At 41.4% G+C, this 23,825-nt stretch overlaps 1 long non-coding RNA gene across 1 annotated transcript; it reads right to left on the minus strand.

Annotated features, from left to right (window-relative positions):
- Positions 1-687: 687 nt before the first annotated feature.
- LOC148895831 (uncharacterized) lies at positions 688-23,458 on the minus strand. The gene is made up of 4 exons (XR_016115510.1): positions 23,138-23,458; positions 12,054-12,126; positions 1,527-1,656; positions 688-1,231 (listed from the first exon to the last, which is right to left on the minus strand). It is a non-coding gene; the product is annotated as an uncharacterized LOC148895831 (long non-coding RNA).
- Between the last annotated feature and the right edge of the window lie 367 nt (positions 23,459-23,825).

Genomic DNA, 23,825 nt, shown 5'->3' on the forward strand with positions numbered 1-23,825 from the left:
TGTTGTCTCCTTCTGATGCCCTGCAATTATAGCCAAACAGACACACACAGGAAATTACAGATGGATCCCTGCTGGGAGGACAAAAGCCTAAACTGTACACATCCCCGTCTGAATCTTGTTCACGGCCGTTTGGGCACTAATTGTTCGACAGGCCGAAATTCAAATACACTACGTACAGATTTTTATTTTGGTTGTAAGTAAGACGGCGGCAGACCATCAAGGCCTGCAAAGCATTCTCTGCTGGCCTAGAAATATCTGAATCACAGACTGATTTTAATTATATTTTATTTTAATTATATTTATTATTTTGTGACTTTTAATTTCATGTCAGCCTTAATCTTTAATTTGTAGCTTTAAATATATTTCTATTTTTATGGGGGGAAAAACAGTCACAATGTTGATTGTTTTTTGTTTATTATTTACACTTTTCATTGCTCTTCGTTGTTCCTTAATGCAAGGCCAAAACAATAAATTCCATTCTTGTTTAACACACATCATTTAACATAGCGTTATTATCTTTAAGATATAAGATCTAAAATATCAAAATAGATTTTCACTGTTACGGCCAGAATATGAGAAAGTACATGTTCTGGCGGTGAATAATGTGGGAGAGGAGTGAACCAGGGAGGATGAAGTGAATAATAGCCACATGAGGCTGTGGGAAGGGTAAGAGTACTGTACCTTGTTCTTACTTTACTCCTCCCTGCATCACCACCCTTCTCTGTCACACACACACGCAATACAACACACACCTAAAATGCATGAGAAACTCCTCAGGGTACCAAATAACATTTTTTTGTCATTCTCGTCATCCGGCCGAAGCCCCCTCCAGTCTCCCGCACAATCCACACCGTGTCATTTACACTGTGTGCTTAAATGGATGCATCAATGGACTCACCCAAAAACAGAGCAAAGTCCTTTTTTCTCTGTGATGTTCAAGTGCTTTAATAGTCAGAAATCACACTCTTGAATTGTGCTTCATTCCAACCGAGAAGCGACATTCAGCCAATACCCAAATGGTGAAACTGAGTATTATCACGACAGAAAATGCTGCCTTAATTTTTTTTTAATTCAGCAGATGTACGTTTTATGACAGGATAAAAAAATACACAAAAACACCAACTGGAGGGAGACTGCAGGATGCTGAGGTTTGGGAGGAGCACTGCTTGGGTTGGGGAGACTGAGGGGTTTTGTGGGATGTGTGGTGCAGCTGTTAAACTTGAGGAGATTGCTGAAAATAGACGGGCTGAATTAGGCACACTTAAGGAGCTTTTGCACGCATATTTACTTAAGGGGCCATATTTCATTGAAAATAGACATACGGGCTCAGCATTCATCTCCACCATGATCGTTCAGTTTCATTAAATGACAGAATTTTGCAGTTGTTTAATTATTAGACAGAAATGTGAGCAAAAGAAGACCATTTGTTTCTTTATGTATTTTGTGAGAATAACAACATGAGAAAATGTGCAAGTTATATCACAGGCACAGGGTTGCCGTCATCTTTTTATCCGATGGTCTCATACCTTAAAAGGCAGGGTGTGTGTGGCATGCGGCAACAAACGCGGTTGTAGTGCTGGCGGTGTGCTGGTGTAAAATCGCAGACAGACCCGAGGAGCCCTCGCATGTGTGTGTACACCTTCATCATGTCTGGACCTGGGCAGAAGAAGAACAACACAAAAAAGAAGGATCATTTTCGGTGATTGTTGACATTACACGTGAATAAAATGTAATTGAAGCCTCGATGCAGTACACTGATCACAAATTTAGGATTTTCCTTTCAAAATGGATCGGGAAAATGTGTTTTGAGATTGTGAATAATGAGTGGCATAATTAAATGGAATAACTCTTTAAAAAGTGCCTTTCGTCACACATTTTTATGTGTACAACAAGCCCACTCACAACCTATAAACACTGTAGGTGGTCTTGAGAAACAAAGATGAAAAGCCCACTCTTGAGTACATTTGCACGATATTCTCTCTCTCTCTCTCTCTCTCTCTCTCTCTCTCTCTCTCTCTCTCTCTTTCTTTCTCTCTTTGTCTCTCTCTCTCACTCCTCCTCCCTCCCTCTCTTTTAACCTCCTAAAGTAGTACATCAGTTAAATTTCAATGAGCTCGGCATGTTGGCTAGCGTATGTCAAATTACATTTTCGCCTGCTTTTTTCTGCAGCTCATACACAGTCGGTCACGGAGTACCTACTAAAAGTGTAATAATATTCATGAGTTGCGTTGAAATGTTCACAAATAAAATACTGACGGAGCATGAGAGACAAAAAGGAGAGCTTTTGAAACAACCCATCCATAATGAAAGGCGTGTCTGCCGAGAAAGATCCAAACTTGTCTCCCATTCTCAGTACTTTCTGGGCTCCTTTGTGGCCGCAAAGCCAATTGAAATTCCGGGTGAATATCATATTTTCAAATGTATTTTGAGCCACTTTGAACACAATACTTGGGAGAGGTTCTTTCGAGAGATGTTCCCACCCTATGCTTTGCCATATGCGACTTGGAAAACATTTGACAGAGGTCATGTTTTCATGTGGTAAGTGCAAGGGATTCTTTCTAAAAATATCCCAAAGTGTACCGTGTTACATTTCAGCATTTTTAGTTTGCATGCACAACAGAACCCCCAGCCCCCCAATCTTAAAGTACAAATTTGCATGCAGATGCGACGGCTGATTTCAAGGATCTGTTTTTTCTTCTTTTATTGGCTTCTCTGTTTTTCTTTACAGGCACTAAGCCTTTTGTTATTTAAAGCAGTCTAAACAAAGCTCTGTTCAAACTCACATTGCACACAAAAACGCCATTGTCATATATTAACTTGATAATTCAAAGAAATTATGGTGACAATCTGTAAACGCAGTTGCCAAAGAAAGCAGAAATCTCCCCTAAAAGTGGCTGAAAGGTGGCCCGCTACAAAGAAACTTGTCAGTAAAATATATTTCTTCGGAGTTCCTCCCCCCGGATCATGGAGAAGGAACAATGGCTGACCTTGACTGGATGAAAAATTGCCTCAATTGTTCAAATTTAGCTTTGATGTTAAAATAAAGTGAGACCGCTCAGCACAGGAAGAATGCCACGGGGGGAATCGCATCTTGACTGATCTCATTTTTCGTTCTTAAAGTTGCAGTTAGGAAGGATTTTCATCCCGTTGCTGTCAGGCTTCCCCGACTACAGTTTCAGGCCGATACTCTTCAGTGATGACTGGTAGATGAGCTGAAAAAAAGTATGGCTAAATACTTATTGGGTACTTGAGCAGACATGTGCTTGACATCTCAGCAAAGACGGTCTCCGTGACCGATGGATTACATACACTACACAAATGCCACAACCTTTGATTTAGTCTGCATATTAGCATTGCATCCACTGATATGTTTCTTGGTAGCTGGACAGCGAATAATTCATGCCGATTATTGGACTAAAGTCAATTTAAAGGCAAGCAAACAGAGGGTGAAGAAAGCAACACGGGTAGGTATTAGCTATATAAATAAAATATCAATTGCACATTAACGTGGCCTACCATCATTATAAACTGCCCAAAGATGACCATGCCGACTTAAAATGAGGTATCCTTCCACCGAGATGATTTTGCAGCTTTTTTTTGTGGCATTAATACTTTTGTAATACCTCATATTTTTGATACAAAACCGCCCGCCGATTTTCGTGTGCAGTCCGCAGTTTGCATTTGGATCACATTCAAATGTGGGCATTTGTAACAGTAGTTGAAATTGTGACTGCCAAATAAGAAGCTTTGTTGAGACTGACCTTTATGTTGCATCCTGATTGTTTTGTTGAACAACAATTTTCGAAGAAATCATTTGACTACTGGGTGGGATATGTTTAGTGTCCTGCAATTGCCATTTACTTGGAATCCAGAATACCTATGCTGCAGAGATGTTATGCTCACTACATGCATACACGTAATGAAATGGGACAAGCTGTATTTTCTGGTGTGGTTCTAACCAAATGTGCTGCCAGCTAAATGTGCCATGTTATAAATAAACACATTTGAATTTTTTGTTTTGTTTTTTTAACACGTGTGGTGTGAAGACATTAAAAAAAAGAAAACTGTCCATAATCAGGACAAACTGCTCCAATCTCCTGCGTTGGTCTATACTGCTTGCTATCTTTTTCAACTCAGTATAAGTAGTCTTGTTTAAATAATACGTTTTCTGTCTTGACCATCCTTTGGTGGTCACTTGGTTTTGGTTTGTTTGCCAGCGCTCTAGTCGCACAATAAAATTCACTTGATGCTGAAAGATTATTTCAGACTGTCTCATAGCAATATTTTTCTCCTATGACAGCAGGGTCTGGCAGGCAATATCCCTGCTAGAAGTCTTCAATAAACATTTGTAATCACATGGCTTACAAGAGATCAAGGGCGAGAATGAGCTAAGGATCACAAACATAATAAGAGTTAAGAGTCTAACTCTCACCAGATCACTGAGAACTCTTGTTGAAAGCTTGAAGGATCGATGCCTTCTCTAGCAAGTAACCACTTTCTGGGCTTGAAATATAATTTAACATCTGCAATATAACTCTGACACATGTATTGAAATACCAAATGAGTTGCTTCTCCTTGTCAGAACTAAGTCAAAACCAAATAAAAGTCTGCATAATGGGCTGTTAGTGTTTTTAGTTGGTATTGACTTTGGTTGGGCGGACCAAGGCGTGTTTTCCTCCAAGTATTATATATACTACTGTGTGTATGTATGTATGTATGTATGTATGTATGTGTATGTATGTATATATATATATATATATAAAAAAAAAAAAATCCTCGTCTCACCCACCATGGGTGGTGTCTGTCCCCATTTCAGCTCGGGTCCTCTACCAGAGGCCAGGAAGCTTGAGGGTTCTGCGCAGTATCCGTGCTGTTCCCAGCACTGCGCTTTTCTGGACCGAGATATCCGATGTTGTTCCCGGGATCTGTTGCAACCACTCGTCGAGTTTGGGGGTCACTGCCCCAAGTGCTCCGACCACCACAGGCACGACTGTCACCTTTACCTTCCAGGCTCTCTCCAGCTCCTCTCTGAGCCCTTGGTATTTCTCGATTTTCTCATGTTCCTTCTTTCTGATGTTTCCATCACTCGGGACCGCTACATCCACGACAACGGCTTTCCTTTCCCCTTTATCTATGACCACGATATCTGGTTGGTTGGCCATTACCATCTTGTCGGTCTGTATCTGGAAGTCCCACAGGATCTTTGCTCGGTCATTCTCCACCACCTTGGGAGGTGTTTCCCATTTTGACCTTGGGGTTTCCAGTCCATACTCCGCACAGATGTTTCGGTAGACTATGCCAGCCACCTGGTTATGGCGCTCCATGTAGGCTTTCCCTGCCAGCATCTTACACCCTGCAGTTATGTGTTGGATTGTCTCAGGGGCCTCTTTGCACAACCTACACCTTGGGTCTTGTCTGGTGTGGTATATCCCTGCCTCTATGGCTCTGGTGTTCAGGGCCTGCTCTTGGGCAGCCAGGATGAGTGCCTCTGTGCTGTCCTTTAGGCCAGCCCTCTCTAGCCACTGATAGGACTTCTTGAGATCAGCCACTTCTGCTATGGTTCGGTGGTAAATCCCGTGTAGGGGCTTTTCCTCCCATGATTGTCCCTCTTCCAGCACCTCATCCTCTGTTCCCCATTGACTGAGACATTCTCTGAGTACATCATCCGTTGGAGCCTTCTCTTTGATGTATTCATGGAGCTTGGATGTTTCATCCTGGACAGTGGCTCTCACACTCACTAGTCCCCGGCCTCCTTCCTTACGGCTTGTGTACAGTCTCAGGGTGCTGGACTTGGGATGGAACCCTCCGTGCATGGTGAGGAGTTTTCGGGTCTTAACATCCGTGGTCTGAATCTCTTCCTTTGGCCACCTTATTATTCCTGCAGGGTATCTGATCACTGGCAGGGCATAGCTGTTTATTGCCCGGGTCTTGTTCTTGCCATTGAGCTGGCTTCTGAGGACTTGCCTCACCCGCTGGGGGTATTTGGTCGTAGCCGCTTTCCTTGTTGCTAATTCGAGGTTGCCATTGGCCTGTGGTATACCGAGGTACTTGTAGCTGTTTTCAATGTCTGCTATTGTTCCTTCAGTGAGTGAGAACCCTTCAGTGTGGACTACCTTGCCCCTCTTAGTCACCATCCGACTACATTTCTCCAGCCCGAATGACATTTCGATATCACTGCTGTAGATCCTGGTTGTGTGGATCAGGGAGTCTATGTCCCTTTCGCTCTTAGCATACAGCTTGATGTCATCCATGTAGAGGAGGTGACTGATCGTAGCTCCATTTCTGAGGCGGTATCCATAGCCTGTCTTGGCGATTATCTGGCTGAGGGGGTTCAGTCCTATGCAGAACAGCAGTGGGGAGAGTGCATCACCTTGGTATATGCCACGTTTGATGGACACTTGCGTTAGTGGCTTGCCATTTGCTTCAAGTGTGGTTTTCCACATCCTCATCGAGTTTGCAACGAAGGCTCTCAGGGTCCTGTTGACCTTATACAACTCCAAGCATTCAGTGATCCATGTGTGTGGCATCGAGTCATATGCTTTCTTGTAATCAATCCAGGCTGTGCACAGGTTGGTATGTCGGGACCTGCAGTCTTGAGCGACTGTTCTGTCAACCAGCAGCTGATGTTTGGCACCTCTAGTATCTCTACTAATGCCTTTCTGTGCTTTGCTCATGTATTGATCCATGTGTCCACTTATCTTAGCCGCAATGATGCCTGACATGAGCTTCCATGTTGTGGAGAGACAGGTTATTGGCCGATAGTTGGAAGGAACTGCACCCTTTGAGGAATCCTTTATGATCAGGATTGTTCGCCGGTTATATCGATACTATTTCTATGCACGCACGGAGAAAATTACATGCAAACAGGGTCGGATATATCGATAGTCCCGGTTATATCGATATTTTTTCGGACTCCCTTGAATATCGATATAACGAGACTTTACTGTATATATATATATATATATATATATATATATATATATATATATATATATATATATATACAGTAAAGTCTCGTTATATCGATATCGGTTATATCTATAGTACCGCTTATTACGATACTATTTTCATTTCCCTTGTACATTTCTAGTCTTTTTATGTATAATTAGTACCGTTTAGTACGATACCCGGTTATTACGATAATCCGGTTATTACGGTGCTCCTTTTCATCCCCCACCGGCCATTTTTGTTGTTTATATCGATATATCGGTCGCGCCATTGGTCAACTTGGTCACGTGTCTTGTTACGTGAGCCGCCATCGGTCGCGCCATTGGTCGACTTGGTCACATGAGCCGCCATCGGTCGCGCTATTGGTCGACTTGGCCGTGTGACTTTGTCACATGACACGCCATCGGTCGCGCCATTGGTCAACTTGGTCACGTGTCTTGGTTACGTGTCACGCCATCAGTCGCGCCATTGGTCGACTTGGTCAGGTGACTTGGTTACGTGCCCAGTACCCGTGTAGCAGAGCCATTTTCATTTTCAGACGCTAGCTCGTGTGTAACAGACGAGATTGAAGTGTTTGTGTTAAAAGGTAAAAATGGGAAGCAGAAGAAGATTGATGACTTTTTTAAATTGTATACATAATACAGTAAGATGTAAGCGTTGCAGTTTCCCTGTTGTGTTATGTACATGCCCACTGTACTGTATATGAATGCAATCGTTTTTTGCAACAATGTTTCTTGTTTTGTCTGCTGAAGCGCGATGATTTTGAAAATTATTAACAGTCCATACTGTGTATTAAAGGGCAGCCGATGTCACTTTTTATTCAAATGCAAATAAAAATGACTTCACGCCAAGACGTCTTGCATTGCTTGTGAATCCAAACAATGGCTTCAGATTCGGATAATATGCTTTCTTGTTACACATCCAGTTATGAATATGTTTCAAATACACTGTAGTTCTGAAGATTAAAGCATACATGTTTACAATCATTAAAGAATTATATGTGCCATTTTGAGGCAACATTGGGGGAATATCTCTCACTCAAAAAAAAAGGGAGCTAATGGCCAGCTCCGTTTCTTATATGGCGCTTGGCTGCCCTCTTTTGGCGGCTTTTGTTTAATGCAGTTCGGCTCCCTTGAATATCGATATAACGAGACTTCACTGTATATATATATATATATATATATATATATATATATATATATATATATATATATATATATATACATATACATATACACACATACATATATACATATACACACATACACACACACACACACACACACACACACACACACACACATATACAGTATATCATTTAAAGGATGTATTTTTTTTATGAAATACATCAGCAACAGCAGCCCTTAAAAATGGCAACTTATTTTCTTTAACATATCTAGCCACTGTCGTGCCTTTGCCACTTCCTGATGGCAAAGGATATGCTGTTCACAGACCTCATTCAAAAGATACCACAAGTTACTCAAAGCTAGATGGCAATAAAAAACTCACATGCTGAGTGGCACTTTGCCATCATTGAGAAATCCTATATATAAACATTAAAACATCACTCTGGTGGTCTTATTTTTATGATAATGCCGCTCATGCCCAGTGTAAATGAGGCAATAAAAGACATGAAGATGTGGAGTTAGCGTTCGCTTAGAGCTTTGATCCTATGCCTACTTGTCCCCAGGTTTGCTGTTTTTGAAGTGAAAAGCATTTGGAATCCACAATCCAAAAATGAGAATACCTACAAGCAACTGATTATCGGTCAAGCAACAAGGGCTCCCAGCATCTGACTTACAATGGAAATGCCCACCAACAATAAATGTCCATTACCCCTGTCCATTCCTTCACTCATAATGTTTCCAATGTGCTATTCGGCACGGATCAAAGGCTTAATCGTGCTCCCATTTTATTTTGGCCACGATGCTATTGAAAGCTATTTGCACCAAGTAGGGAGGCTAATGACGCAGCGCTGATGCTCTGTGTTTGGCCGGGAGCTCCGATCAAGCGAAGGTAAGTAAACTCATATTTTCTCTCGGGGCCATCCATACTAATGAGAGGGAATGAGAGCAGAAGCTACAGTTCATCATCTGTTTCCGATTTGTTTTTAATACATACTTGCAATATTTAAATAGACCAATGCCTACAGTTGGTACGCGACACATATGACACTTTGCCATAGTCCAATAGATGATTATATAGGAGTACTTGAGTTTTTCTCCTTTCATATATTTGACTTCTCATGACTTGTTTTTTTGAATATTGATATTATGTTGCTGTGAGCGGAGACTGATGCAAAGTGGCATGAGGTGGAAAGGAGGTAATCTCATCTGCCTCTTTGAATCAGATCAAATCTGGCGATCTCTCACAACTGGGGCTGATGTAGAAATATTCAGACTTGTGAATGAAGAAAAACAAGAATAAGAACCCAAGATTGCTGTGTATTTGTGTGCATAAGTGTTTTTGTCTGCGTTCATAATCCCACCACCGGCAGACTAACTAATAGGTCTTATCGACACCCAGCAGTCAATGTTAGCCTTTGTCTACTCTCAGGAGGCTTGACAGAAAGCCTTGGGGGGGCCCACTGCCTCTTAGCCTTTTCATTCTTGAAGCCACTGATAAAAATGAACACTAAAATGGCCACTGTTTTAATGCTTCATAGCACAAAATATCATGAAAAACTCAAGTCAGTCACCCGGTTCATGGACTAAAAGGCCAAAATATTCGCTTAAAGTGTGTCAAGATTGGGATGCTCAGACATGGTGTGTCTCTAATTTTAATAGATTAATATCAGCGATAAGAAACATACGCTATTAGATGAGTTAAAAGTTAGCTGAAAGCTAACAATTTAACTGCGCCCCGATTGCTGCTAGTTTTACTAGATTCATATATGCGGTGAGAAACAAGGGAAATCGCACAAAGTAAAGATTAATTGGCAGATTAATAGTGTTTGTCCAATCATGTGCAGACGTGAAGCGTGCAAAGGACAATTTCATCTATCATCAAGTAATAACAGGCATCCCACTGCAGCGTGTTGTTATACACTCTGTGTATATTATTATTATTATTATTATTATTATTATTATTATTAATTTATTTTGTTTCAGGGGTTATACAAAAGGCTTTGAGGCAAGCAGTTGTTTCCTGGCTGAGTTTTGAGCTCACCTTTCACCTTTTGGTTAATGCTTCACTGGCTGAGAACTAATTTGCGGTGGTGGGGGCTAGGGGGGGTCGGGCTTGTAAAGTGTTCTCCTATCATGTACATTATCTTTAAATTGGTGGCATTTGCACGGTGCATTTGCACTGCTGTGCTCCCTTTGAACGTTTTAAAAAGAACCAAATATCAATATCCAACCATCTTTTGAATAATTTTGAAGCTATTGCCATTTTAAAATGTTTTTCCTATGTGCGAAGGCAGGTTTAACACCACTTTTAACATTTGTCCATCAGGTGTATTCTTTAGTATCCATTTCAGCGTCATTTTGAGCACCGTGCTGATTTAATTCGATGCCCATCATTTGCTCATCCTTTCGGTGCGAGCGTGAAAGGGACAATGACTCGTTCTGTCCCATCGTGCTGAGGTGAATCAATCGGACTTGACTGAGTGACTCACTTGGCTGTCACTTCTCGTAAGCGTCTTTTGAAAGATGACACCATTTGACAAAGTGTGGCGTTCGCTCTCTGACCGTGCCTGCAAAAAGAAAGCCACCTGACTTGTTTTCATCTACCAGGCTGAAAGAAAGTTGAACTGTCCCCCTACCCTCAAAGAGCAGAGAGAGAAGACATTTGAGAGGAAATGAGTGGAGTGTGGGTGGTTAGTACATACTCTATGTTTTTCATTCTTCTTCCCTTCCTAGCTTTAATGTGCCACAAGCAGTTCCTGAACCAATCAGCTTTTTGTAATTGCAAATGTGACCACATTTGCCCTGGTATGTTCATATGAAGTGCACCCATCGATTCAGATGACAGAAGGAGGTGGCACAAACCACATTTTTGATGTGTAAAAAGGGGTGAGCAAGCACTCACTGGGTCTCTGACCTCTTGTTTCCTGTTTTTTTTAAAAGGCTGTCTTTGGTGGTCACAGGAGATGGAAGAAAAAAAACAACATACCATTGAAAAGGCAGTCTCTGCTATCCAGTCGACAGGAACAATAATTTTCAAAAAAGAAAGATGGCATGTATGCGTGTGTGTGTGTGTGTGTGTGTGTGTGTGTGTGTGTGTGTGTGTGTGTGTGTGTGTGTGTGTGTGTGTGTGTGTGTGTGTGTGTGCGTGTGCGTGTGTGCGTGTGCGCGCGTGCGTGTGTGTGTGTGTGGGCAACCATAAAGAGGACACCATGGAGCTGTGACTGCTCAAGAAAGAAAGAACAGAAGGGAGGTGCAACTGGCAAAAAGAGCAGAAGAAGTTTGAAAATAGCCGTTGAACAGTTTCCTTAATTTTAAAAGCATTACAAACTCAAATGAAGACATTAAATTTGTTCAAATAAGATTAAAGTTCACAATGAAGTTATGGAATGTGGCAATTGGTCATGTAAGCCAATTTTTAGCAGTGTGTGGTCTTATAGGTCTTGGCAAAATGTGATTGTACAATTTTACTATATAAAATGTGCTTACAATTTAAATAAAAAAAATGTATATTATACATTTCTGTATGATAGTGTGTTCAGTGTATAATTTGGTGCACAAACCAATAAACGCTTGGTCAGTGAGTTCGTCATCCGAGCTGGGGTGAGAGAGAGAGAGAGAGAGAGAGAGAGAGATCATTAATAAAATGGTGAGTGCTCACTTGGGGAGCTGCAGTTAAGGCAAAAAAAGGCTGAATGGAAAAAAACAAGACTGAGACAGCAGAATGTTTGTGGAAAATAAGGAAATGCGGGAGATGACAGAAAGGAAATGGAATAGATGAATCTGGCAAGTAGTTCAAGTCGTCACCTGGCAGTTGTGACTCAACACCAGACAGACACACATGAAAAGACACAAAAAAAATATGGAACGCAAACGGGTGTTCTCAGTGCTTGGACACAGTTGACTGAGGCAAAAGGGTACGAGAAGGTGCACACCGACTTGAGACAATGTGTAAACCTCGGGCAAAGTGAGTCCTCTTACATTTCTTTCATCTCTGCTGTGGGGTGTCCCTCCCTCCGCCTCCGTTTTCAAGGCACTTGTTCTTGTTTTCTTCCTAGAAGATATTTGAAGAATGGGATAAAGTTTGCTCTGTAGCAAGGATGAGGTTAAACTAGCAGTCAAGACACATAAATCGTACAATGATTATATCATTATTATTTTTTAAGACTGCCTTGTTGCCAGTTAGTTTGTAAACCTGCATTGACTTGCCACTCTTTCCTATTATAGTTAAAAAATAATTGTGCCACTGGGATGAGCATGTATATTTTTTAGGGTGTATACAACAGTGTATCTGATGAATTTTCTTACAGCTGTGACAGCTGCCACAATGAGCGTGTGTGCGCGCACACACACACATATATATATATATATATATATATATATATATATACACACAGACACACGCACACAAGCGTGTTGTCTCATTTGTTTCATTCAGCTTTGCGCATAATGAACAAAGGTTAAGCAAATTGTGTATAATGGCCCGTAGATAATGTATTATTCCCATCCGCAGCCAATCGCACTCACTCAAGCACACACGATCTGCAGCTTTGCCAGTGTGTGTTGGGAAAAAAAAAACGAAGAAAAAAAATAAATGACTTGCACTGTTGGTGCTCTTTATTCCTGTGAACAAAACAGACAGACTCGCTCCTCTCCTCATTCATTTTATTGATAAAACCTTCTCAGTCACACTCTTTTTTTCCAGCTCCAACACCCCCCACCCCACCACCACCAACCCAACCCGCACTATACCAGCCGGATGGAGACCCTCCCAAAAAGCCACAGCCATGCAGAAACAGTGATCCTTTGTTTAAAACCCCCAAACCCCCCAGTCCACCAACAACACCCCCTACTCCATTTCTTTTCTGCACGCCCTCTACTATGCTGTGGATGATGCTGTTCAGCAGTGACAAAGGCATGTTCCAACACAAGCAGCATTCTGAAGTGAGAGATGCACTGAAGGCATGGCAAGTGGGGATAGTGATGCTCCGATAATAACAAACACAAAAAAACTAACAAAAATTGTCCTTTTTGTTTTTGCAGTTGTCCTCGCCTTCCATGAATTCTGACACATCCCTACAACATTAAAAGCCACCTTCCTGAATGAAGTAAAAACCAACTTGGAAGCATCAAGTCACATGCTTAACAAATTTCAACTTTTTCACTCCAGTGATTTCAACTGCTATGGCAATCATGTGGAAAGTAGGAACACACCTTTTTTGTGCCATGAAAGGGAAAAACTTAATTTTACATACACACAGCACCAAAATAGGTGATAGAAGTATACAAGTAGACCATAAAATGGTCCCATGATGTCCCTGATCCAGTGGTGGAAAGACGCTTTGATCCTCTCCTCTTTCATCTAGAACTGCTTCATGTCATCACAAAGAGGGTACAGCAAGTCCTGAAGAATGAATGTCTCTGTGTCTTTGTTTTGTCATATTGTCTCTATGCTGTCATATTATTTGTTATTTATTTTTTTTTTGTTATTTTGACTTCAAGACGGCGCTGAACATATACATATAAAATATATCTAAAATAAAATAAATAATATCCGAGCAGGCAATTTTAGCCATTTCGATTTGGCACAGTTTCTTTTAGGGCAAGCATCATTTAAGGGGAAAGATTTGAGTCTGACAGCTGGACCTAAATATACATTATTTTTGTCAACGTTAAACATTTTATTTTCAGCTCATATGGTTTCAACGCTCAAAATATTTTGATGTTCATTTTAGTTTTTAAAATGTGTGGCAGCATTCTGTGTGCATGCACATCATCAATCTCAAAATCTTTACATATATGTCATTAATACCTTCAGTACAGATGCCGGTGAAACACAAGAGACAACGTTCTGTGAACAAACATGCCTGTGTGTGTGTGTGTTGTGCATGTGTTTGTGTGTGTGCGTGCGTGTGTGTGCGTGTGTGTGCGTGTGTGTGTGTAACACCCAGTGATGTAGCTCAGCCTTGATCTAGACTCGCACCTCCCTCAGACTCCCCCGCTGCGCCTTCTTCATTAATCAATAGGACAGATGAAGACAGACTTGTGCTGGGATGCAAGGCAAAACAATAGATGGCGTGTGTGAGTGTGAATGTAAAAGAGGCTGAATCCTTCTCTGGGAGAACCTGGCAGACATGATGCAAGGCTTCAAGGCTTCCTGCCCACACAAAGATCATTCACACTGGATTTGCTTTCTTGTATGAGTCGAAAAAACAGACTCAATTTGATAGATGATTTGCATATATTACGTGTGTGTGAGTGTGTGAAGAACCCAAACAAACTGAAACCGGCATCACTCCAAAAGATGTGTGTGTGTGTGTGTGTGTGTGGGGGGGGGGGGGGGGGGGGTGGATAGGGATGCTATGATCAGATATGATTTTCACCCAGGTCCAAAAACTGTGCAAGCGTACATAGCAGTAATGACCGGTTCCAATTGATGTGTCAGTCTCCAGTCTTAAACCTCAACCAAAAACAAACCGACTCTAAATTAATGATAAAAAGAGTAAAAATGGAAACTTAACAAATGACAAGCCAGTCATGAGACTATCTGAAGATAAAAATAACTGATCTTTTGTTTCATTGAAACAGATGTACTTGGTGTATCTACTCAAGCAAGCCGTTGCGGGGAGCACGCTGCGAGCATCTCAGAAAATCTGAAATTTATCTTGAGGAAAGGCAGAATGACAAATGTTACAGTTGGTCACAAAATAATTTGTTGTTAAATTACGTGTAGATGTCATTCTGTCTATGTCTTGAAAGCATGCAAAATCATACTTAACATGCATCTAAATCACTTTGACATTTACATTATATTTTCTGGTGGAATTGGTCCAGCTCTTACTTTAAAGGTAACCTTTGGTTTTAATCACATGGTCCATTGTATTTAAGGTTTTCTTCATGACATCAGTAAATCAATTTCAAGACTTTATGGAGGCAATCCTGACCCATGTGGGATGTGATTGTGTGGTTTCATTTGAGTTTTCTTTGTCACGGATCACATTGAACTTGGGCCATTCCTGGACTTCCAAAACAATTAAACCTTGCATGTTATACAGCACTATAGTATGAAATTACATATATAGTATATCAAGTTGAGTGATGACTACTATGTTTACGAGTTACACCATTCGGCAAACTATTAAATGACCTAATTGATTATTCGATCATTTAGAAGTCTGTTCCATTTATTGAACTCATTTTTAATTAAAAACAACAAATAGCAAAAAACTGTGAATAATTGATGCACAGTCACTTATAGCGGGAAAAAAGTGAAAGCTCCCAAAATTATCGAATAAGAACTGACACACCGTCAATAAGCATTTTCCACAAAAGGAGTGTTGACGCTGTCCAAAAAATAAATATAGAAATTTACTAAACAAATATGAAAAAAAATATATTGGAAAACATATATCATTCATACTGTCCCCCTTGCCGCTCCCTTGAAAATGGAATACTGGAGGAAATGGGGGCAAGAGCAACTTAAATTAAATTAAAAGTAACTTCTTTTTAGCTGGCCTGGCACCTCATTGACATAAATGAGGGTAACCTTGGTATTATTCCTCTTGTCACCATCAGCAATTGTTTTCATGATTAGATGCTAGATACTCTAATGGATGATGAGTAACTAATAAATGACGGACATGATTCACAATCATATGTTGATGATATGTAATGATCTGGGCTTTTTCAAGTTGAAATGTGTCGAAAGCCAAACTGTGGCAGGGTCTTTACTTCGTGGAATTGCCACCTCTGCTGATATCCAACAAGTTGGGCCAATCTGTTGTTTTACGCTGCAGTTGCATAGACAATACAGTTTTATGTACATTTGGAAACCACATTAATCTGTTCTGACCATATTAAAAAAAATGACGAGTTTTTGAACCGGTTTATGCTGCCAGGATGCATATCCAAACTGTACTATCTTTCAAATTAAAAAACAAATGAATCTAATCGTGTCCCTCGATCCCTGACGTGTCAGCCATTAAGAGGAACCATACAGATACAATGGTCATGTTATCACGGAGATCAATTCCAGAGAATTATAAGAGTTATGAAGATGGAAGTTATAGCCCTAACCCAGCCTATTGTAGATGTGCATTGCCACTTACAGTTCCCGAACCGTTACCAACCCAGACATGAAATCCTGTGTTCGTTCCTCACCCGAGATGCCCTTATTGTTGAAGCACATTGTGTACTGTGACATTGTACCTATGCCTGACACCCAAACAAAGGAACCAATGCGGGCCTCGAGGGGGCAGATGACAAACACTCCTAAACCATGCCCAGACATAATCCCCCCGAACGCACCCACCCTTCATCAAAGCTCACAACAAACGCACAGTGGAGGGGGGCCTATTCAGGGCATATTAGGGAGGTGAAGGAGGCCAGGCACTGAGGGACCCTCCCACCCCCCCCCCCCCCCCAATCATATGAGATAACCAGAGGCAGACCGCCACTAAATCCTTTCCCGCCTCGGCAAGACCCCCCTCCCCTTTCACCCCGGCTGTACCCCACCTAACATATGACCTAGAGACACCCAGTGTTTACAAGGGTGGGCCATCATGAATTGGATAGTCTGACCATAAATGAGCAGTCTCTTGGGAAATGCAGCATAATTGTCTGCCTTCTTAGGGCCAAATTAAACAAACTTGACTGAATTCAAGTACCCATACGTCAACGACTCCCTTGTCATATTAACAAATGGGCACGTTCCATGGAGCGTGCCACTAATGCAGAATGATGAGCGAGACTCCATTGTCTCGTTATTTTGTCTTCAATTAGATAGGAGATGATGAGAGGCAATGAGAGTAGCAGTGGTAATCATGAGTCGTTCCGTCTCACGCTGAGAACGAGAACTTCATTACGTACGATAGTCCCTCATCGACGATAAAACACAAAATATGTACGGATTCATTCATGGGAGGTTTTCAAGCATAGCAGGCTCAGAAAGTGGAAAAAACAAAAAAGGAAAATCAGGCTAACGAAAGATATCTACAAAAAAAGGTAATTATCTCTTTATGCTAAATAACCTGACTTCTCAATGTGAAGCCCTGCAATTTTAGGTACGGTATTATAGGTAAACTGTAACATGCTAGTTTCTACTTTGGCACACAGATGTCACACGGTGGGACAACAGAAGACAGGTTTATCCGCTTTCCTTTGCTGCTATGACTACAAAAATGAATGAGAACCTAGAAATTCAGATGACAACTACAGATCACTTTTGCCTCCTGAGGTATGAATTTGTATTGGGATAAAAACACCAATTTACAATCAGCACGAAGGCAAATTTGACAAGTAGGAGTCAGTATTTTTAGAAACAGATACTTATGGCGGGTGAAGAGACAAGATCGCGAGTAAACTCCTTAGGAGGGATTGGCTGACATGAGGTGAAGTGATGATGTCTTTTCATCTTCCTTGCCGCAGAAATATTGTACGAGCTTAGTTCTGTGAGAAACAGCTCAGAGAGTGCCTATGTCAGCTCAAGAAAAGTTGGAAGTACAGGAGAGCGTTCATCAGTGAGCGTCCACCAAATTCACTGCTATCATAAAAATGCAAACATTTTACCTTTTCAACCTGGCAGATGTATTGTCCTCCCACAGGCCTCCTGCCGCTAGCCTTTCACCTCTGATTACAGTACAAAGAGCTAATCTGAGATGAACGCTTTCACTATCTCTGACGCTTTGTCAAAAGTAAGAGGATTGAATTTTAAATCATTCAAGTGAAGAAAATTGGCAAATCATATCAGGAGAGAGGCTAAAAGAAGATTTTGAGTAATAGCTTCATCTATTTCTTCCTATGCATCCACTTTGGATTATTATGATCCCTCTTTACCCATTCAACCCCCTTAGATATTCTTCTAAAAAGATGCTGTTCACTTTTGCTGTTCGGCTTTTTGTACATTTGCAAACCAGTGTGCTGAAGTGGTGGTTGTCAAGTCAAGCTGCCTTGAGGATCAATAACCAGCCCATTAAGGCTCCGTTTTTTGTTTTCAACTGTATGGCATGTTTTCACTCTTTTTTTATTCATTGTAGGAAGTCGTCATTACGCACTTACAGTTAAAGCGTGCGTCGAGGATAAGATATACCGACATATAAGCATGCATCAATCATTGTTTTTATGTTGATTATGATCAATTGTGTGTCCAATAACAGCTGTGAATTAGGCTGAAGATTTTTGAATTTAGGGACTTCATTTCTGTGATGTAAAATAGTGATTGTTATGTGTTTGTCATTAATTTATTTGTTGATGTTATAGATGTTATGGTAATATATATATGACCAAACATAATTTAGCTCTAAAATTGAATAAAATAGTTGTGAAAACGGTACTCAGGCACAGTATATCAGTACAGAAGTTGGGAATTGCATGTGTGAATCAATACCCAATGATATGATGGGGAAAAAAGGAAAAGGGACATCATAAAAATGTAAGCAAAATACTTTTTTTCATTGCACACTTCAAAGTCAATATCTTACGGCATTATAGAAAAAAAGCAACATTTTCTGCATTTAGACTACTAGTACGGTCAAATGTATTTCAAAGTACATTTAAAGACAACATGTTTGAATGTACGTGTATAAAAGGTGTGCCAGTCAAAAATATTGACTATTGTTAACAGCGCATTTCAATAATGGCCTCAGGTGTTTGTGCTGCCGTTATTAAAAACTGCAGTAATTCTTCATGACATGCTGCTGATGAGCACTCCCGCGATTATTGCACCATTTCAGGTCATCATTTTTTTACCCACTTTTTGAAAGGTGTAGAATCAATTTTCCAGAACAGAAAAACATTTGAGAAAATGCGGAAATGTATGCATTTTTTTAGCATCTGGTACTAACAGTGTGAAAAACAAACTTGTAATGGTCATCTGTGTGGGAATTGAAGGGAGTGAGGGTTTGCACCTGGAGCATGGTGGAGTATGTGAGGGTCAAAGGTCATCCTGTGGGCAAAACAGGAATGAAGTTCTCCCTCTCCTTGCAAGTACCAGGCAACTCCTGGGGCACCTTCACACAACGCGGGCCTTTCACACCACTTTCGTGCATTTTCGCCTCCAACTCTTTTTCTTTTGGAAGACTTGCGGTAATCCATAGGCGGCCCAATTATCCACCCCCACTCTCAATCCCGTTCCAATCGCCCATTTTCTCACCACGGATGGAGATTCAAAAACAATTAACCTCTTTACGGCTGGGGACTTTTCCCAGGAAAGCGCACGGTGGTAATTGAATGACTCTGCACTGACCATGACTTCACCCCTTCACGCATAAATCTGGTTATTGAAAATCCTAATCTGCGTCTTTGTGATTGTCCAAAGTCATGGAGGTTGCACCATCACACTAGGAAGGCACCATTTTATTGCAAGGAGGATTTAACCGGACTGTTTATATTTGACATACATAAATTGGGTGTTTGCATAATTTGCGTGGTCCTTTGCCATTCTGTTACATTTTTCGTAATGAGGGGGGGACCTTTTTTTGTTCATGTAGCAGACCTGGTATGTGACTGTTCCACACCATGTGTCTATACGTTGTAAGAGCATCCCCCACATCCTTCGCCTTCAATAAAACATTCTCTTTTCCCTCTTGGTTATGGGGGGGCCTCCTATTCATCTCCAGGTAGAAAGCCTCAACGTGTAGGAGGGAAGAACAGCTTGTTGCACCCATTGAACTTTTTATTACTTCCCCCTTCAAAGGGTGGTGGCGGAGGAAGAGATATCCTCAATCTCCTTGAAGCCATGACACATGTCAGCTCTCAGCAAATACACAAACAAGTGCCAGGATTGCGACTGGACCCCTGTACACTGTGCACATTTTTTTTACACTTGTCACATGTAACAAGATTATGCTTCGTTCTAAAATTGAAGCTAAAAATAATCCCCAAACAAACATGTTTACCAAAACTGTCAATGTTTGGCTCAATGGTGTCAATGTATTATTTTTGAGGGGGGGGGGGGGGCAACTGCCACCGAGACAAAATAACATGCACCTTGTTTGTCTCGGTTTATGGATCTCACTGACATACATAAATGCCGGTGTATATACGTGTACACCAGTGACGTGCGGTGAGGTTCATGGCTGGTGAGGCACTGACGTCATCAATGACGTCACCGCTCGTCTCTACTTAGTATTTGAACGGTAAATTCCGCGATTTTGAAAACGGACAAGAACTTTAAAGTACAAATCACTAAATACATCTAACTGTTTAATTTGTTTTTTCATTTGATATTTCCATGACAGCTTTCCATGATGACAGGTGAGGCACTGCCTCACCTGCCTCCACTGACTGCACGTCACTGGTGTACACACATGCACACACATAGACACACACACAATCAATCTACAACTGCAGTTTTACATGAAATACTCTGTTTCATCGCACAAATCTTGCAACATTTGGATGATGTAATCCCCAACCAACACTTCAAGACGTCTGCCCTTCTCTCAAGAAAGATGCTCTTGAAGAATAAGTCAAAACTAATGCGTGCTATTCCATTTTTATATGTACGGCCTCTAATTAGTGTTTTTTTTCTGCTCGATATTGTTAACAGCTGCTCAAGCTCCAGATAAAAGCCCCCAGCTTCTGAGTAAAGTGGAGATGCGTATTAGCAGTTGAGGATTAAAAAAAATACAAATAAAATAAAAATAGAAAACAAAAAAAAGAAAATGACATTTTGGCATCTAATCTTCATCTCTAATTCAACTGTAAAGTTAATTTTGGACATTCTACTTCACACACATGCAGAATGTATAAACAAACGACAATGCAATCCTGCCCTTATACATTTTTTTTTTTACCTGGTGAAAAAAGAAACTGCAGATTCAATGAAGAGGCATGTGTGATAAAACTAACATTCAGGCACAGAGATGCGCACACACTCCCGCATACAAGTCTTTGATGTTTCTTTGTGAATGTCTGTCGTAGCTGTGTGTGTGTCACCCATCCTCCAATCAAACCTTTACGATATGTACAGCGGACCCCCCCCTCGCCCCCGCATATACACGGTTTGGCGTCCTCAATTCACCTATTCACAGCAGATGTCTTTTACTGGGAAATTATGGTTCATTAGTATAATGTGAAGTGGCAAAAGAATCAATAAAATAAAATCTGAAAATTAGTCTTATTCTTCTTATTTGTTAGTCATTCTAATAGTAGTTTAATCGAATTTGTTTCCGTCATGCCCCAAAAAAATTTGATCTAACTAGTTGTCCGCTCAACCAAACTTGGTGGACGGTAGAAGGTGGAAATTGCACACGCTCACTTGCTTCATTTCCAAGAGGGAGAGAAGAGAAAAGATGGTGTCACCCAAGTTTTCTGTGGCTGATTTTCCTGACCACACGATGGTCGCATGAGGACAAAACAAAGATCTTTAATTTCCTTAAATAACACAGAAGCGTGTTAATTCTACATCACCTCGGCCCGCGATGCTGCTGCATGTCCCACCGGCACAGACGTTGATGTAACCCTGCCACGTTGCTGTCAAATGTTTGTTTTTTTTCGCCACAACCCAATGCTACAGTCATTAATCATCATTATCATCATCATCGTCAATTATTTACAGAAATGTATACTCATCGCGGTCGGGCTCAGTCACTATTCCCATTGAATGCTCTACACAACAGCGACAGTAAGTGTTGAAACGACACACTTCTGCCACATGAGCAGTAACTCCTATAATCATTGCATGCCAGAAGAATAGACAAGAACAACTGGGAGGGAGTGGAGGTGGAAGGGGGTAGCTGGACCGGTAAGAGGACATAAAAAATAATAGGATAAGGGAAAAAAAAGAATCGCTCTGTTTCAGGCATACTGGAACATCTCTTGATCATTATGTCTTGCCTCCAGGGGTCCGGCGGTTAGAGCGACTGGAGGTAGTAGTCAGGTTAATGGTGGCGGTGGCCATAGAGGGTGGGAGGTGCATGCCAACAAAGCAGGAATATGAGTTGTTGCCTACATACCACGAGCATTAAGGAAAGGAGGGACTGAGAGGGGTGCAGTCTAGGAAAAAAAGTGGGTTCATAAAAATTTGATAAGCTCTTAAGCTAAGTGAATTTCTGTGTTGCTTTTTTTATGAATATATCAACTCCCCCTCTTTGTAGCTCCTCAGTGCCGCCATAGAGAATAGAGCAGACACATTTTATAGGTCCTAATTAAAGCCATATGAAGCTGTTCCAAACATCAAATGGCGCTGGTCCTGCATGCCATTCCCTGTTATTGTGCAGAACAGAATGCACAATCACAAGGAACCCATTTCTTCAGCCAGACTTTGAATTGTACATCATTTCTACTTCCCCCACCGCACAGAGCCGTGACCCCGCCAATTTTAAATCGATAAAGAGGTTCTGGGAGTGACATGACCTCTTTAGGGTGTGGTGGTGAGAATGGGGGGTGGTATGTAGCGGGGCAATGTTATGTAGCTGAAAATGGACTAAAGTCAGGAAAGGGTGTTGTTACTGAAAACGTATATCACATTTTTCAAGCGTCAACAGAAAAGTAGATGTTTGAATGTATTTATTGATCGAATTATTCACAGAAGTAGTCGACCTTCGGGTCTGACAAACGAGGTTATGGACCGTGCACCCGTGGGGGTGAAGTGAAGTGCTGCCCCGTTCATCGAGTCTTTTAAGAACTCTTTTTTTTCGCCCCTCGCCGAACACCCCAGCCCCCCTCCCTAATTGTCCACATAGAGCCTTGCGGGTGCACAAGCAGCCAGCCAGACAGCAATGCTCGGGTCATCGGGTTTACCGCGTGTTTTTTATCTATATTTCATGCTATGGCGCTGTGCAGACAGCTGCCCCCCCTGCTTCTCGCATGTATCACAAAGAAAAGAAATCATGTGGATGCCCAAGGAGAGGTGACATGACAAGAAAACGTGCAACGTTTTAAATTTCGGACAGTATTTCAGTATGTGTCTTGGCGCTCACACGTTCGCGCATAAAAGTGGCACATTTAAAACAACAAAGCTTGCGGGTGTTTCTAAAAAGCTGACAGCGAAAATTGTTATTCGTGAAATTAATTTAGAGATAGCAGCAAATACGAATCAAAATATATGAATATTTTGTACTTACGATTCATTTCAGCAACTTATGGGCGTTTATGTCTCGCCGCCGTGCGTCTCCGGTCGTTTGCTTGCGGAAAAAGTGGCTCCTTCCTCGGTCAGCATGTGCACATCTTCATGTGATGTTTTTTTTCCTTTTCTATTTTTTTTCAAAGCACAAATTGTCATTGCACATACCGTAGATGCTGGACGCCCGATTTGGATGGTGTTAAGTCTGGATTGATGCCTGGGCAGGTCGCTATTGAACGCAAAGAGAAGAGCCAACATATAGAAAGGCGTCATGTGAGCAGGGAGGCGTGCGCCATTGGCCAGGCGCGCACACTGTGACCAAGCTGCACCGCGTTCCATTGGCCCAGGACGCCAGCCCAGGCGCCTCCTCACTTGGCTGTGCACCACAATGGGAGTGCGCCTGTTCTTTTCATCATTTTCATCCCGGGAGGGGAGGGATGGTTTCTGCGTTGGACGAGTGAGAGCATTCAATTGAAAGAAAGTTAAAATATTTTGGGGGATGCGCATTTTAGCTGTTCTTCTTGCGATGGCTGCCATCCTAATCATGTGGAAATGAGTGGTGATGAAATGTTTCAGGGGATTATTGTAACTATTTCAAAAGCATATCATACTTAAAGTGGGAAGGGGAAAAGCGTTTTGTTTTTCTCCATGAACTGCACAGTAATTTGTGTATTTTTTATTAGTTTTTG

This window comes from Hippocampus bargibanti, linkage group LG07 (assembly GCF_051943395.1).
Source record: "Hippocampus bargibanti isolate YZ-2025 linkage group LG07, ASM5194339v1, whole genome shotgun sequence".
In the NCBI taxonomy this organism is placed as follows: domain Eukaryota; kingdom Metazoa; phylum Chordata; class Actinopteri; order Syngnathiformes; family Syngnathidae; genus Hippocampus; species Hippocampus bargibanti.